The 12,640-nt window shown below is 48.0% G+C and overlaps 1 long non-coding RNA gene across 1 annotated transcript; it reads left to right on the top strand.

Annotated features, from left to right (window-relative positions):
* The first annotated feature begins 5,054 nt into the window (after window positions 1-5,054).
* On the top strand, window positions 5,055-11,889 carry LOC142409737 (uncharacterized). The gene is made up of 3 exons (XR_012775754.1): window positions 5,055-5,322; window positions 11,223-11,370; window positions 11,490-11,889. It is a non-coding gene; the product is annotated as an uncharacterized LOC142409737 (long non-coding RNA).
* Window positions 11,890-12,640: the final 751 nt, after the last annotated feature.

Here is a 12,640-nt window from a genome sequence, read left to right as displayed (position 1 = left end):
TGGGCATGAATAAATACCAATAAAATAATTTTTTATATTTTTTGACATAAAGCAAGTATTCTACTTGATCTGAAGCAGTACTCCCCATCCAGGGCACATGCGATCTCAGTGGGATGGTAGTATTGGGTGAGATGGAAGCCAGCCTGGGTCAGTGTTCATCACTGGGCATCTAGCTACAGATACAAGAACAGGGCAGATGTATAGGGTTATTCCCCTAGAATATACCTACAGCAATTTGGTTTAGTGACTTCCTGACCAGAGAGGTCATGATTGTATGCAAAAGCCCTTAGTGGATTTTCTTCCATGAACTTCTGTTTTACGTCTTTCAGAACCCCTGTAAGCTTCCTGTGTCTGTCCCGTGGTGACTCTGCAGCTAACCCCCCATTCGCTTATTCTGAGTTTCCACCCACTAGTTCACCTGGCTCTCCTCAGTTTATGCAAGGCAGGGACAGCAAATGATCACTCCCTATTTACTGTCCCCAAACCATTCATGATTTAAAATACCTTTATTGTATTGTCCTCCAGTTGTCCCTTTTCCAATCTTAGTCTGGCTTTAGTCTTACTTTTTGTATGGAAGCACTTTCAAATCTTTCCCGTTGCTCTTCTCTGAGCCCTTTACGTTCTGCTAAGTTCTTTTGCAGATGGCAGGACCAGAAGTGCATGGAGTCTTTGGGATGCAGATGCACCTCTGTGTTATCCTGACATCGTCCACTCTGTTCTCTACCCCTTCCCAAAGTATTCCTAACACTTCATTTTCTAACTGCTACTGAATGTAAACTAAGCTGCTGTTATTTCTAAGAATCAGCTCAAGAGCCCATCTTGACGTAATGAGGTCAGCACTGCTTTTCCCATGTCCATTATTTTGAATTTCTAGGTTGCAATTTTTCTACTGTTTTCTCACCTTGTCACTTGGTAGCATATGGTTGTTTTGCAGCTCTTCACAGATAACCCTTCCATTTTTAATCAGCATATCCTCATGCTACCAGGAGGTTTGTCACATTTATTACCCACTCATTTACCAGGTAATTTACCAAGTCCACTGAACATTGCAGCCTTCAACACTCATCCCTCTGATACTGCCCTGGTGAACTCCTCTATTGTGAAAGATTGCTGCTTATTTCCACATTTTATTTTCCATCGTTTAATCATTCATCCACTCCTTATCATATGAGAGTTTATATTCCTGGAGAACCTTTGGGGAAGCAGCTTGCTTCAAGGCCCTTCAGTAGGATAAGCAGGCGCTTGTATGCACCGAGTCTTTCTTGTCTACATACTTGATGGCTGCTTCAAAGACCTCTAACAGAGTTTCCAGCAAGAAGACAACATGGGAGGAGGAAAGGGAGAGAGAGGGTGAAAGTGCCAGTATTACCTCCCTTCTGTCAGACAGCCCAGTGGGTATAGAGTTTGTCCAGGATGCTGAAAGACTCTTCTTCATTGCCTCCTCTCTCTAAAGGGATCTGATATTGTATCTCCCAAGGAAGCATCCTAACTACCAGACTATTAGCTTAACTTGTATTTTCTCCCAGCTTTTCCTGTTAGATATCTTCCATTTGGCTTAAAATATGTATTGACTAAGGGATACAAATTTCTAGCCTGAAGACTGTCATTTAGGTTCCTTTTTATCCATTGCTGTTTCAGTGAATATTTGGTTCCTTCAGTTGAAAGTGGAACCAATGGCAATGAAAATGACTGACAGCAGAATTGCTTACAGCCCACACATGAGGATGCTTGATTAAGAGAGAAAGAGAGATGCAGATCTGAAAAGGCTTTTGCAGCACTGCCATATAGAGACCTCAACCACCTTCTTCACAGTGAAGTCCAGCCTCCATCATCCACCTGCTCCTATTCCTCCCAGAGAACACCTTAATCTATTGAACAGTCTTGCTCTGTCTTCAGACGCTTTGAGGGATGATGCGTATGGGGAAAAGGTTGGGGACAGAACCACTGGAAGTGGGAGCAATGCAGGGATGTGTGTGCCCAGAGCTCCTGTGACGGGGAAAGGAATGGGGACCCTAACATCTAGCAGGCAAGTTGGAAGGCGAGACCCCAGAAACAGGGAGGATTACCAAATCCTGCACTGCACTTGGAGGGGAAGTTGGAAAACCCGATAAAAGGAAACAGGATGGGGAGAAGGCAGGTTTGGGGCATACACAGCTGTCACGGGGGAAGGACATGCAAGTAATCCCTCAAAGAAGGACAGGACAGCAGGCAGAAAAATAGGCAAGGGGGTGTGTTGAGGGACAGAAAGAGACCCTAGCTGGTGTGATGTCCTGGGAACCCCTGTTAATATGTCACCATGTTTGAGGCCTCTCAGTGCTCTGACAAGCTGCAAGCCAGTTTTCAGCCCCACTTTTGGCTGGAAGGAGAGGTCAGTGCCTGGGTTAGCTCTTCAGAGCATTTCCCTTTCTTGCGGATGTCACTGCTCTGAGCAAGCACATTGTGGATATCCACAACTTCTTGACCTAGCCAGATCCCAGCATGTGTTATGGACAGCTTCTCTGGCAGAGGTAGGGAAAACAGGGATGAACTTTGCCAGGTGATTGGGGGAAAAAAGGATGTGAATGAAACCAGGCAGATATAGGAGGATTATAATTAAGTCAAATGCCGGTCGATCAGCAAGGAACTGTTTTCCCTTTGGGCTTGCAGTAATGGTGTAAAGCTCTGGACAGGAGTAGAGGAGTGCTTGCCCAGCTCAGCTCTTTGGCACTCCTATACTTAGGACCTTGAAGATGGGAATTCAGTCACAAATCTCTCTTGCCTAGGTAAAACAAAGCACTTGCACTTATCCTACAAAGACTAATCCTGCTGTGTTCCCCAAAGATGAGCTAGGCCTAGTAAGATTTTTTTCTGTATCTGATGTCTGTGATAAAGCTAGAAACCCTTAGTAGGGTATTAGCTGATACAGTGATACTCTAATGCACTTTGTAATTCACTTTTTATTCATGAGGCCTGGCAGCTGTTTCCAAAATGTGCTTCAGGACTGCATAGTCTCTGTGGAGAGGTTTCTTCTTGCTGTGTCAGGTACTTTGGGTATTGAGAGACAATGATAAAAATGTCTGTCCATGGCAGCTTTCCTCCGTGTTTTTAAGAAGGCAGAAGAGAGCGGTAAGCTATTGCCCAGACGGAGTCAGGAACTTGGCTTCAGGACTCTTTTACTAAACCCTTTAGCCTCAGATAATAATTTGGACCTAACTACTTCTCCTGTTGGTGCTATGATTTCTTCAGATATACTCAACACTCTTGTACCTCATCAAGCAGCTTTCTGAGTGCCACAAGGCTGCTTCTGTTTAACTCTCCAGTCACTGCACTTGCCAAGTGGCCAGTTCTGGGAACAGCCTTGTGATGGTTGGGAGCTGCTCAGATGGGGGCAAAAGCCCCTTGACTTGGAAAGGACTTTAAGCAGCGGAGAGGGTTTCTGATCCATGCCGGCTGAAGCTAATAGGAAGATCTGCGCTGAATTCAGGATGTGCTGGCTCACATCAGGTAGGATTTTGGCAGCTTGCATGTCTGTCAGATTGCGATGTGGTACGCCTTCAGTGGCAGACAGGAACTAGGGAAGAGGAGCAGATTGTGGCCTGCCAGGCAGCTGGGCAGTAGCCTGGTGCAGTAGGAAGGATCAGACATAGTTGAGAACACAAACTATTTTAATGATGAAGGGGGAGGTGGGTAGAAGACACGAAATACTAACCTTGTCTTTAGCACGTTTTTCTGACCGTGGTCTGAGAAAAAAAAAACATTGGAAAGATGAAGAATGTAACACCTGAGAAATGCCTGACCTCTGCCTAGCAATTTTTGCATATCTAGGGTTTAGGAGGAGGTGGAAACTTTGTTAGAAATGCTAGCTTTTCTGCAAGTGGTTGTCCTGAGTTGGAGAGGTGGCAACGAGTTCTCTGGACCAACACACAGGGTGTCATGTGTTCTCCATTCCCATGGCAGCTCAGTTAGGGCTTCTTCTAGCCAAAGTCCACTGAACACAGGATCTTTGACCTTGAGCACAAGAAATCAGTCCAGGCCTACCTATGGGTCTTCTGTATAAGCGCACTTCCCATACTTTGACCAGAACACATCTACCATAGCTCACAGGTGTTGTTTTTAAGTGGGCCTGTGGCTCTAAAACAGGCTACTTTCAGTTGCTGCCGATTCAGCCTCCCTACAGTTTTGGGCACCTCCAAAGGTTTTTCTAGCCGTCCTCTTACCTGTCACAAACAATCAAAAGTCTGGGTCTGCATCCACATGTAAACTTACCTGTGAGAGACACGCAATGCTTTACTGGGAAGCAGACTCCATGCTGGATCAGGTGAGCAGTCCTTTCCTCCCTGTGTGTGACAACCCTTTGGTGGCAGATGGAGGGCTACTCTCGCCGTGGGTCGGAGAGTGTTGCAAGCCAGCAGCATGGAGAGGCGTGGTGGGGAAGACATGCAGGGCTGGTTAGCTGCAGAGGAGAAACGCCCTGGTAAACCATGTGGAGGATTTTTTTCCCCTCCCATGAAGTAAAATGAGAGAAAAGGGAGGGAGGCTCCTACACTGACCCTATGATTCTGGGGGTGATTAGGTCTGTTGTGGTCAGTTTGGTCACCAACAACAGGTCTGTAGGACTTAGTCTGAGACACCCTTTACCTGCAGGAGGGGCTGTATGCCCTGCAAAGCGCTTTGGCCCACAGAGAGTAAAGCCACGAGAGCCAGGGTGAGGCAGCACGTAGCCAGGCGGTGCGGGGAGCGGAGCTGCACCAGCGCTGAGGGAGCAGCAGTCACAGCCTGGGACCTCCTGGATCGTTGTCACCCCCCGGGTCACCCCTGCGGACCCTCTCTTCTCACAGCCTGAGCGCTTGTCACGGAGACACCTGGGCAAGGAGCCGCCTTGTCCCAGCTCTCCAGCCGGGATCCGACCCAGCTGCTTGTGGTACCGTTAGGGCAGCCCCGCACCTGCGGCCGGCGAAGAGGCGCCGCGGGCCGTGCGCGGGCGGGCGGGCGGGAAGGGCGAGGGCTCCCCCTGCTGGTGGCTGCCGCGAACCGCAGCGGGCAGCTGCGCGCGCTGCCCGCGGAAGGGCGCCCACAGCCGGCAGCGGCCGGGCCCTGCGCCGGCCCCGCGGCCCCACCGCGGCCTGCGGAACAGCCCCGCGTCTGGAAGTCAGCGCTGGGAGCCCAGCTCGCCCCGACCCCATCTGGTCTCCCCGCTGCAGGCCAGGCAGAGCCGAGCGGTGAGGTGCTGAGAGGAGACCCGGGGCAGAGCAGCTCGCCAGAGCCAGGACGTCTCTCTTCCCAGCCCGCGGTTCCTTCGTCCCCCGTCGCTGCCTTCTCTTTACAAGCAGCCCTCTCCCTTTGGTTGGTTTCTCTATTTTCTTCCTCCCCTCTGCTACTGTCACCCCCTTTCTCCTCGGTCCCTGTGTGAAGAATAGCCACTGGCTGAACACCTCTCCTCCCGGCTGTGGCAACTGCATCTAAACGCATGTTAAAACCAAGGGGCGAAACCCCAAGCTCGGGGCTGTGCTGACGGCATTGACTGTGATGCTCTTGGCAGCGGTTTCCGATAATCCCCCCTCCCCAAAAGCTGCCACCCACTTTTAGCATCCAGGAGGCTGTTTGTTCCCACGGGCAAGAAAAATGCTGTTATCTCCCCGCTCTTCTACCTGCAGAGCTGGACACAGCCCCGCTACATCAGAGCTAGGTGAAAAGCTTGGCCCTTGGGATACAAGGACAGGCAGTTGTTCTGCAGTTGTTTGTGCCTTTTTCCCAGCACTGTGGTCATTTTGGGGAGAATAATCTTGTGTGAGTCATATCATGCCTCTGTCTCAAGTTCCCAGTGAGGAGAACGGGCACAGGAACTCCACTTTCCTTGCGAAATGTTTCAAAATCTGCTTATAAAAAAACTAATATAGGAACAGTGCTCTCTGCTAATGAAAAACATTGTGTAGGAACAGTGTTACTGCTAGCCTCATGGAAAGAAATGGGGCAGCCACACACTTGGGGGCTGTGTTGAAGCCCAGGTTATTGTAATAAACTGTTCTTTGCAGGCCTGAATGCTGTCTGCTGGGAAAAAGATCCTGTTGCTTACAATTATAGTTTTTAATCTATGTGGCCACATGTTATTTCAAGCATAAAAGTTGCAATTTGTTCCTTTAAGAAATCAGGGCTGATTTATCTTTGGTTTTGCAGCTGCGTTTCTGAGGGGTAACTGTGTGTTTCTCAGCTAGTAAATGCTATTAATATTACATAGCTGTCATGATAAAGAAGAAAGCATGCTGATAGTTTTGGCAGAAGTCCCCTGGTAAAAGAAAGCATGTAATGCTCTTATTGCATGATTTCCCTATTCTCCTCTTGCTTCACTTCTTCCACAGATGCAGGCTGGAGATGAAAAGGATTGCACATTCTGGTTTTCTTGCAAAACCCACTCTCTTCTCAAGAATGCTCCTTTAACTTTTTGTAAGTGGCAGCTCTCCTCAATCCCTGTTTCTCCTCCTACCTTTTTATGGTCGTAAAGCATTTTAGATGTGTAGTGTGGTTGTCATAGGCCATTTTCCTCCCGCTGTGCTGAATCAAGGCTGTAGACAGCAGAGCTTCTTCTCAGCAGGTGGAATCAGCTATCAAGTGATAAGAAATGTGCAGTCCCTGTTTTTTACATCTACTGTTGTGGACTAATGGATGTGGTCGCTAATCTTAAAGCAGCAGCAGATGCAGAACATACCCTGGCTGTGCCTTAGTGTTTCTTGGGATGAAGTTTTCAGTTGTTCAGCTGGGCATAAGGTGCTGGTGTGGTCAGTTTAACCTATAAGCATCATCTGTAAAATTGCTGCTGCAAGTGTTCCTAAGCTAAAAGAAACCTGCTGACTGTGTTTTAATGCTTCCAGTGAAGTTATGTAAGCATGAAAACAATGCTGGAATGTATTGTCTGTGTACGAACAGTTGGAAACTTGGTTTGCTCACAGGATTTATAAAACAGAGCTTTTGCCACATGTAGGAGGTTCTTTCCTAGGGGCAGCTGGCAGCTCACTGGACCCAAGGAGCAGCTGGGTGCAGTGTGGGGCTGCTGCCGCTGCCTGGGACCCCAAATTTGCAGCCACACCGAGCACATCAATCAAGAAGAAAGGACAACAGGAGGAGGTGTATCCTCTGTAGGCCTGTGCCCCAACAAAGTCCTAAAGGCCAGCCCGTTCTTCCTCCTGTATATGTCCATTGCCATCAGTATCAAATTCTTTCAGCTCTTTTCCTACAGCAGGCTTAGAGCTGAAGTGCTCAGCTGTATTCAGTTGAGCAAGCTGAAAAAGAACAAACAGTTTGATGAGTGGTGAAAAATTTGTCCTTACAGATTTACTCCAGGGCAAGCACAGTAAAGCCAAGACACAGGATTTGGTAGTGGGGTTTACGTAGTACGCCCTAGTCTTCCCAGCAACAAGCAGCAAGAATCAGAGACAAAACTGCATCTCCCTGCTGCTGGGAGCTCATCCTTCTCCTGCACTTGTCTTGCTTCTGCTAAAAGGAAATATGGATCAGCAAAGCTGGGGCTACCACCAAAAACTGATTCCACTCCTACCTTCAAAATGAAGGTGAGTGAATGCCAACAGATAGCCTGCCAAGCTACTGTCTTTCTCTGATGAACTTTGCTTCTTTCATCCTCGTTATCTTTCTGCTTGTAAGACGTATTTTGAGAATCTAATTCTTGCACTCGATGCCTAGTGAGCAAATGCAATTTCCTGAAGTCCTCCTAATGCTGTGGTGGGAAAGAGGCAGTATAATAACTTAACGGTAGCAACTCATGCAGAGTCCTGCCTGTCCTGCCGACAGCTGCAGCACTTTGCACTATCACTACTGCCATGGTGACATGAGGTTGTTCCTTGTCCTATGTAATGTTTGCAAATGCTGCAGCCCAGAAAGGAGGACTCAGGGTAATTAAACACTGAGGTATTTCTCTCTGCTCAGCCAATGCAAGTTATTTCAGGTTCCCTAGCTGCTCTTCTCGGGGAGCCCATCGGCTGCACCACGAGGAACCAAAGGGCCTGTCAGGAGGCCAAAGATGATGCAGTCAGCAAGGCTGGTCCAGAGATCCCATTGACACTCAAGGGGACAGCTTGACACACATCATCTCATCTTCCTGCTGGGCTCATCCTTCAGAGCAAAATGGCCCCTTTGGCCACCTCTGACAGATCGCATTCCTCTGCCCCACAGAGCTCTCAGCATTTGAAGCCAGGTTGAAAAGGCTCATCAGTCCCGCAAGTACTTTGCAGTCAGTGCATAGCCAGCACTGTGCAGTATTACAGAGCACAGAACAAATGTGTGTCTAATTGCAATTGGGAAGCTTTACGCTTTCCTACAACCATTTCGTTCATCTGGGCAGTAGCTGTGGAGCAGCTTCATAAAACCTAACACTGTAGGTCTGAAATAAATGTTTTGTGTATATCCGCATTGCCAAGGTGAGTAGATTATTAATTATGCAAAACCAGCGGTTATCTTGAGCGTGTGGTCCACACCAGGCCAGCTAGCCCAGGTTGGAAGCACTGTTAAAACCTGATGTGAACATGGAGAGGAGACATGGAAAGAGGCTGCTCCTGCTTAGAAGTTTGTTTTAATGCTGTAGTGGAGGCACGCTCAGGATGCGTTCCCCTGACTTCTTACCCTCTTCCTCTGGCCCAGTTCCCCTTGGGGGTGAGAAGCCTGTCCTCCATGAAAGTCTAACCTCAAGTGATCCCAGGCTCCAGTGCTCCCCCAGACCTCTGCAGTGGTGTGTTCAGCGTCTTTCCAGCAGCCTTGGGGAGACGAGTGGGAGCAACAGTGAGAGCAGAGAAGTTGCCTGATGTTGCCAGGCCCTCCATGCACCCAAACCTGAGGGAGGAAGGCATCAAAGAGCTCCGATCTCAATTTCTGGTCAGCAGAGAATAGTGCCTGACATGCTTTGTTATGCACTGACCTGAACCACCTGCTGGAAGCGCTTGTTCTGCCTGCCTGCTGTAAGGCGCTGGAGATGCTTCAAGGGGGCACCACCAATTATAAATCTGTGTGGGACCTTGCACAATCCAGATGAACTTTCCTGATGCTCTCACAGCTGTTGCAGTATGAAGCTATCAAATAATAATAGTAACAGCACTCTGCTCTCTCATAGGAAACAGAGTAATGCTGCAGACTCTTGCCTAAAAGTACAAGGATTAGATCATGAACTAAGAGCCGTTTGGGCCCGGGGTGGCCTGGAGTCATTCTAGCCTCCTGCAAAGTACATCTGAGGGTCAAGTCTTAACCGGCCGGTTTATGTGAGGAGCACAGAATTCTTCTCTTTCCATCCAGGGCTGCTTGTGTCACAGCGCGCTTTTTTAATCTCCCTTTTGTTTATCCCTTTGCAGAAAGGGATAGGCAGAAATCCACCTCTACAACTATTTTTCAGTAGCTTCTAGTGCTTAGCGGTTTATCATCTGAGCTTACCTCCTTCCAAAGTAGTGCTGTACTTACAGTTTCAACCTTAAAGTATTCCTCCATACTGGATATGCCCTGGCCTTGCCTCTCCTTTGAGTTATTATCTTCCCGCCAAGGGACTTGCCTGTTAACATTTCAGAGCTGACATTAATGGGGCTGACCTGGACTGCCTGCCCGGGTGAGTCAGCAGAGCAGGAGTGCTTCTGCCCGGGCTTCACATCATCAGTCCGGAGAGCCACTTGTATTGATTGACACAAAGCCTGCCTGGCTGTGCCCAGCACTAAATGCATAGGAGGGAAAGGCCGGGGCACGGGCAGAAGCGGTTTTTCCTGGCCCCCATCTATCGAGATATTGTAGTTATGCTTTGTGGGGATGTGTGTTCAACACACAAGCTTTGATATACTGGACTAATAAAAGTAAGGACTGCTTTTATTCGCAGCCAGGTTTCGTGGGGTCAGAGTGGCACAATACGTTCGTACTGTGCTACTTTTGGTGTAACGAGCCCTGTGTGCCCTCGGCTGTGCTGGCCCCATCATTCCCTTGCCAGGGCTATGTGCTCCACGTGCTCCCAGCCAGGCTGGCTGACCGGGGCTCGTGACCCACTGCTGTCGGTCCGGGGACCCTGGCTTTCCTTGGCTGGCCAAGGCAGAGTCCGTGCAACTGGCCAGCCTTCGTAGACAGGCCCAAGGCAACAAACCAGCATCCAGCTTCAGCATTACGAGTAACAAACTATACTGGGTGCAGCTCTTCTGTGGGTTCAGACCTGATTTCCCAACTGCATCGTGCCACTTGGAGTTGGAGCAGCGGGAAGATGGGAAGTGATGGGATGTGATCTCCCCCTGAGGGACAGGGGTATGCATCCTTCACTCAAAATCCTCCACTCTGGCTTTTCTATGCTTTTCTGCTGAGGAAGCCTGTGTGGTGCCTGCTGCTTGCACCCACTGGGTGGAGCAGCTCCCTGCTTATTGCCTGCTGGCTGCGCTTCCCTGTCCAGAAAGGCTGGGGTCCAAAAATCACAAAAAAATGCAGAGATGGGGAAGGGACAAGGCAACAGTGAATGAAGAGCTGCTTCTGGCCAGCTAGGGACAAAGCTGAATTTTACCAGAAAAAAGGCTAGCAAATGTCTCTGTATAAAACAAAGGTGGGAAAATGAGTATCCATTAACAGCTATCGCTTAATCAGGAGTGAAGGGGCCACTTCAGGGCCTCAAAGTCCCTTAAACTCTGTCTTTAAAAACAAACAAGCAAACATAAAAGCCCAAATGTTACCTTTGCAAGCCCCGTGACAGCAGTAACTTAGTGCTGTAGCAGTAAGGCAGAGCATCCGTCAGAAAGGGCTCCATGGCTGTGAAAAGAGCTAGTCAAGATAGTTTAATCCAAATAATTTTCTGTAAAATTTGGCTATTAAGGTGAATATTTCGGGGGGGGGGGATGTTAAATTTTTATTTTAGTAACAAATTAAAAAGTAAACAAAGCAAAGAAAATAAAAGCATTTTGACAGGAAATAGTTTAAAAATCTGAATGTAGGGGGTTTGCTTCATTTATTTACTTGATAACCCCCTGATTCCTCCACTTATTCTCCACTTCAGGCAAAAGATTGCAGGGAAATTTTAAAAATGTTGGCTCCCTAAGAAAAATCAACTTGAATATGTTTTCTTCACCTTTGTCGTGGTTACTACTACAAAAGAATGAACAAATTCAAAACATATTTCTTCTTTCCACAGTAGGGGAAGGAGGACACCCCCACATGCATTCTGTCACAGACAGCAGCATTTAAAGGATGCTCAGGAGGTTTTTACAATTTCTTTTCTTTCTTTTCCCCTGGAGCTGCATGAAGCATCTAGAGAAGAGCCCAACGGGAGCGAATGATGCCGCAGCCACCACCAGCTCCATCCCACGGAGAAGGTGTCCAGCAGAGAAACACAAAAGCGCAACTCGGGATCCCCGGGGCCTGCCGAGCACTGCAGGATCAGTGGTAAGGAAGTTCATCTACATCGTTGTTAAAGAAATGGCACTCCCCTTATCCCTTTCTTTGTCTGGGTAGCAGCTATGCATCTATTATAGATCTCTTGGACCAGTCGTCTCTTCTTCCAGACCTTTCCACTGAAGCAGATCTAGCCACAGGAGGGACAACAGCTGCGTGGGGGAAAGCCTACCCTATTTTACTCTGGTGCCCAGTGGAAGTGAGGGTCTCCTGAACTCACACCCTTCTTATACATTTACTACTCTGCTTTGCTGAGAGATGCCTGTACCTCCGGTAGGGACCTGCAGTAGATGTCTGTGAGACGGACAGGCTGACAGGGTGAGTTCGTTCCTGTGACTGTGAACATGGAAAATTGGTCTCTGCATCAGCCCAGTCCCAATGAGATGGTTGTCTCTTTGAGGACTAGGTCAAATTTCTCTGGTCTGAGACAAGACAAGATGGTAAAGCTCTGCCTACAGGAGCCCATCAGTGTGGCTCAGCTGAAAAAATATCTTCATGTCTCATTAAAAAGGTATAGGTATCAAAGTCTCTGAGGTGCTATGAGTCTTCATTAACACCAGTGCATGTTCTGGGTCCAAAGCAAAAACTGTCTCCCCGTTATTCTCCCAAACCCCCATGTTTCTGGGATCTGCTGTGGCAGAAGGACCACAGAAGACGAGAGGACATCTGGAACAAGAACATACTTTAGCATCAGGAGTGCTGCTGCTGGATTCCTCTGGCCTAGAGATGGAAAAAACAGAATCATTTTCCCTTCCTTCACCATTGCAATTTTTTTGCGGTGCCCAGTGCAAGCCAAAGAGCTGTTAGTCCCTTTCTCAGTTAAACTTCCAGCTTCCAATATGGCCTGACCTGTTCCCTATCCCTTTTATGCTGTAGGAAGTTCTAGTAACATGGGAGGAAATCCAACCTACCTACAGCTTTGATCTAAGCCATTTCAGAACAGGGAAAAAGCTAAAAGCATTTCTTTAGCTGGGGTGATCAAAGTGGAGACCATAGCAAAGATCCATTCTATGCTTTGAAAAAATGTTTGGTGTAACTTAGTTGCACGTTTTTGTACTGCAACACATTATGACTTCTGGAGGTGGATTTTCCTGAGGAGGGAAGTAGGAGGTAGACATAACTCATGAATGATCTTTACTGGAGTGAATGAACATGTGAATGGAGTTATCCCAGCAGTAGGATGGCAGGCCCATGAAAAGACAACAACTTTTAGTAACCTGTAACTGAAGGAGGCAGAATGTGCTGAAACCAGAGGAAATGG

The sequence above is a fragment of the Mycteria americana genome, chromosome 5 (genome assembly GCF_035582795.1).
Source record: "Mycteria americana isolate JAX WOST 10 ecotype Jacksonville Zoo and Gardens chromosome 5, USCA_MyAme_1.0, whole genome shotgun sequence".
Classification (NCBI taxonomy): domain Eukaryota; kingdom Metazoa; phylum Chordata; class Aves; order Ciconiiformes; family Ciconiidae; genus Mycteria; species Mycteria americana.
Note: the sequence above shows the minus strand (reverse complement) of the source record. Positions and strands in the feature narration are given on the sequence as shown.